The sequence below is a fragment of the Triticum dicoccoides genome, chromosome 7B, assembly GCF_002162155.2.
Source record: "Triticum dicoccoides isolate Atlit2015 ecotype Zavitan chromosome 7B, WEW_v2.0, whole genome shotgun sequence".
Classification (NCBI taxonomy): domain Eukaryota; kingdom Viridiplantae; phylum Streptophyta; class Magnoliopsida; order Poales; family Poaceae; genus Triticum; species Triticum dicoccoides.
The window spans coordinates 42,274,807-42,280,167 of record NC_041393.1 but is presented as its reverse complement, the minus strand read 5'-3'; positions in this window follow the sequence as shown (position 1 = coordinate 42,280,167).

Here is a 5,361-nt window from a genome sequence, read left to right as displayed (position 1 = left end):
TCACTCCTCGCAGCACCCGCCCGCGTCGTGAAGAGGCTCACCGCGCCTCACCCCGCCCGCGCTCGTCCCGTCGCTCGTCGCGGCCGCATGGCCAAACGCCCAGCACGGGCTAGCTAGCAAGTTCGCGGGCGGGCTAGCTTACTTGCTAGCTAGCTAGCATGTCAGATGCGTGTGTGCGTGGCCATGGCCTCGAGCGCCGGTGTGTATTAGACGTAGGATTTGTGAGAACTGGCTCAATCCTCTAGGGGTGGCCTATCACATGTATTTATAATGATACACAATATACATATTACACAGTTGGGCTACGTTACAAAGTCTAACACCCTCCCTCAATCTCAACTCACTCCTGATGCATCTAGGAGGTTGAAATTGCGCCTACAGACCTCAAACATGGGAGAAGGTAGAGGCTTGGTGAAGATGTCGGCAAGTTGATCCTTTGAGGAGATAAACTTGATTTGTAGTAGCTTCTGTGCAACATGTTCCCTCACAAAATGATAGTCAATCTCAATGTGCTTGGTTCGTGCATGGAACACCGGGTTTGTCGAAAGAAACGTAGCACCGATGTTGTCACACCAAAGAACTGGAGGATGCGACTGGGAGATTCCCAGCTCTCGAAGCAAAGACTCAATCCAGATAAGCTCAGCAGTTGCATTGGCAACTGCTTTGTACTCAGCCTCTGTGCTGCTGCAAGAAACAGTGGCTTGCTTGCGCGCACTCCAGGCGATCAAATTAGGACCCAGAAATACAACATGTCCCCCCGTGGATCGCCTGTCATCCGGACACCCAGCCCAATCAGCATCTGAGAATGCAGAGAGAACAGTAGAGGAACTGGGTCGCAGATGAAGATCGTAGGAGACAGTGAGACGCACATAACAAAGAATGCGCTTCACAGCAGACCAGTGCACATCTGTAGGGGCATGAAGATACTGACATACCCTGTTAACCGCAAAGGAAAGATCAGGACGGGTAATAGTCGGATACTACAAGCCACCAACAATACTCCGATACTCCGTAGCATCCGTAGAAGAAAGAGGAGAACCAGCAGTGGCCGAGAGCTTATCCGTAGAGGGCATGGGCGTGGGTGACGGCTTACACTTGAGCATACCAGCACGGCGCAAGAGATCAAGGGAGTACTTTTTCTGGGTGAGGGCCAAGCTGCCACGAGACTGATGTGCAACCTCAATGCCCAGAAAGAAGTGTAACCGTCCCAAGTCTTTAACTGCGAAATCTCTGCCAAGAGCAGTCACAAGAGCATCAGCAGCCGTCTCAGAAGAACTGACCAGAATAATATCATCCACGTACACAAGCAAATACACAGTCAGACTGGGGCGTTGAAATAGGAACAGCGAACTGTCAGCTGTCGACGGAATGAATCCATGAGTACGAAGCGCCGAAGCAAGACGGGCATGCCAGGCACGAGGTGCCTGTTTCAGTCCATAGAGCGCCTTCGTCAGACGACAGAGATGATGAGGCTGATCTGGATCAACAAACCCTGGTGGCTGCCGCATGTAAACCTCCTCTTCAAGCAACCCATGGAGAAAAGCGTTCTGTACATCAAGCTGTCGAAGAGACCAACCACGAGAGACTGCAAGAGACAAAAGAAGCCGGATGGTAGTAGGCTTAACAACCGGGCTGAATGTGTCCTCGTAATCCAGACCCTGTCGCTGTTTTAACCCTCTGGCCACGAGGCGCGCCTTGTAGCGCTCAATAGACCCATCGGCATGTCTCTTGACTTTGAAAACCCACTTCGAATCAATGATGTTGACACGAGGCGGAGGAGGAACCAATGTCCATGTCTCATTATGCAGAAGAGCATGATACTCTTGCTCCATAGCTGCCCGCCAGTGAGTGATACTCATAGCAACCTCATAATGGCGTGGTTCATCAGTGGGATCTGCAACAGAATGAGCAAGACAAGCAGCCAAATATGTGACAGTACCATCATGACGCTGCTTGGGTTGGACAATACCACTGCGACTGCGAGTATGCGGGCGTTGCGGTGCAATGGGAACAGGAGCCGGCGGCGCCAACACAGGGGATGATGATGGCAGAGCAGGTGACGGGGGACCAAGCGAGGGCTCAGGCGAGTCGACAGTAGGCCCAGCCGACCCAGGCGAAAGGGGCGACAGGGACATAGTGGCGGGTGACGAAGACGATGACGGAGGCGAGTCCGGGCGTGGAGGCATGGACGGAGACCCCTCGAGCCGCCCAGGGGAGGGCGTCGGGGTCGTGGGCCGTGCCTCATCTGACATGGGCCGCGCCTCGCCTGGCGTGGACGACGCCTCGGATGACACCAGCCCAGTGTCGGAGGCCAGCGCCGGTCCAGTTGCATGGACGGGCACGGCGCCAGAGGCGGGGTCGATGACGGGTGCATGCACGTGCACTGACCGGTCAACATGCGCGATGGAAGTTCCAGGCGAGCACCGCGTCCAATACCTGCACCATGGTTAGGTAACAACACAGGCGGATATGCAACATCTTCAAATTGGCCAAGCATAAGAGGAGATGAATGCATAGATGGTGGTGTGGCAGGTTGGTGCGGCATGGAGAAAAAGGGAAAGACATTCTCATCAAAGACAACATCACGGGATATATAGACACGGTTTGTTGGCACATGGAGGCACTTATAGCCTTTATGGAGAGAACTATAACCTAGAAACACACATTTTTTAGACCGAAATTCAAGTTTTCTAGAATTATATGGACGGAGATGAGGCCAACAAGCGCACCCGAACACCTTAAAGAAGGTATAATCAGGAATTTCATGTAGAAGGAGCTCAATAGGAGTTTTCATATTAATGACACGCGTAGGTAGTCGGTTAATAAGAAAACATGCTGTAGCAAAGGCATCACTCCAAAAACGAAAAGGTACAGACGCATGAGCCAGGAGTGTGAGTCCGGTCTCAACTATATGTCGATGCTTGCGCTCAACAGCGCCGTTCTGCTGATGTGTATGAGGACATGATAAACGATGAGAGATCCCAAGCTTATTAAAGAAAGCATCGAGGTTGCGATATTCGCCCCCCAATTAGACTGAAGATGAATAATCTTATGCTTGAGAAGACGTTCTACATGCACTTGAAACTGAATGAATATATCAAACACATCAGATTTGCGCTTAAGAAGATAAAGCCAGGTAAAGCGATTATAGGCATCAATAAAGCTAACATAATAGTTGTGACCACTCATAGAAGTTTGGGCGGGACCTCTGGCATCAGAGAACACAAGTTCAAGAGGACTCGTTACTTGACGAGTAGAAGAAACAAATGGTAACTGATGACTTTTGCCTTGTTGATAGGCACCACACGCGGACATCTCCTTATTACTAGACTCAAGAGGCAGCTCATGACGGTGAAGGATATGAAAAACCATGGGGAGTGGCAGGGTGACCAAGGCGAGAGTGCCACTGGGACGGCGACACACGAACACCACTGAAGACGCCCGGGGCGGATGGATCCTCCAAGCGGTATAAGCCATGGCTGAGACGACAACTAAGCAGAATTTCCCGGGTGGCTCGGTCCTTAACAAAAAGATCAAACGGGTGAAATTCACATATGACATTGTTATCAAGAGTGAGCTTTGGAACAGATAACAGATTAAGAGTCACCGAGGGGACCCGTAAAATATTACGAAGATGAAGCTTCCTAGATGGATGACTAGTTAAGAGAGATGCTTGACCAACGTGAGAGATGGGCATACCTACACCGTTGGCGGTGTGAACCTTGTCGGGACCGTAGTATGGCTGATGGGTGGACAGCTTGGTGAGCTCGTTCGTCATGTGATTCGTGGTGCTAGTGTCCATATACCATGCAGGATCAATCGGATATGACGGTGTATAGCCGGGGTCGACGCGTGTATCCTTGCTCTTGGTGGCAACATGAGCAGCAGGAGGGCCAAAATCCGCCATGGCAAACTGTCGCACATTACCTTTTCCATCGTTACCAATACCCAGAAAGCTCCGCTGAAACCTCTTGTGGCACTTGGAGGCAACATGCCTCTCACGCCCACAAAGTTGATAGCGGACAGGGCCGCCGCCCAAGGGTGGCGCTGGTGGGGTGGTGACGCGGACAGGCGGCGAGGATGCAGGGGGGGCGCTGGCCTCGCGAGGCCCAGAAGGCCGCGGGCTGGTCAGCGATGGAGTTGGTGGCGCGGCGAGCTTCGATGCGTTGCTCGGTGAAGAGCAGCCGGGAGAAGAGCTCGTGCGGCCGAAGCGGCGGCTTGGTGTTGTGGACGGCCTCGGCAAGGTTGTCGTAGTCAGCATCAAGACCCTTAATAACATAGCCGGCGAACTCCTCATCACTCAATGGTCGACCGATAGAGGTTAATGTATCCGCCAAGACCTTGAGCTTGTTGAAGTATGTTGTGGCCGAGGAATCCAGTTTCTTGACATCATCAAGCTTGCTGCGAAGAGCCATCGAGTGGGCGGTGGAGGTCTGGGCAAACGCATGTTCCAGCGTCGTCCATGCATCCAAGGAGGAGGCAACAAAGAGACAGAGGCCAGCGACCCCGTCTCCAAGGGAACCCTGGATGGCGGAGAGGATCGCTTGGTCCTGTTGCACCCATAGGCGGTGCGCCGGGTTGATGGCCGGGCCGTGGACGGTGTGAAGAACCTGCGGCGGACACGGCAGGGAGCCATCGACATAACCAAGGAGGGAGCGGCTGCGGAGCAGCGGTAGAACCTTGGCACGCCAAAACAAATAGTTGTCCGGCGTGAGACGAGTTGTGATGAGGTTGTCGAAGTGGAACGGCCCGGAGATCATGGCGGCGTCGGTGGCAGCGACCGCGGAGACTGCCGGGGCTGCAGGTGGCCCACCCGCACGTTGATCATCGGAGCCCCCCGAGGCCGCCGGCATGAGGGCGAGTGTCGGGGACGAGCTAGTGGTGGAGGCCGATAGCGTCACCATCGCGGTGGTGGAGGCCGCCGCTGTCGACGTCACAGGAGACGGAGAGATCGGGGCGGAAAGCAGCGAGCCCACCGCCGTGGTGCCGAAGAAGTGCGGCGTCGACGAGGCACCAGTGCGAGCAGGAAGATTCAGCAGGGCAGGCAGCGATGCGGGTATGGTCCCAGAGCTGGCAGAGCTAGATGCGGAAGCAGACATGGCAGCAGCGGCGGCGGCGGCCCTAGGGTTAGGGCACGGCGGCGGCGGCGGCTGGGGTGGAGGTGGATTAGGTCCTAGGTTTAGGCTGATACCATATTAGACGTAGGATTTGTGGGAACTGGCTCAACCCTCTAGGGGTGGCCTATCACATGTATTTATAATGATACATAATATACGTATTACACAGTTGGGCTACGTTACAAAGTCTAACAGTGTGCATGCGCCCGCCCGCGCACGCCCGTCCCCGCGCCCCGTCGAGCTC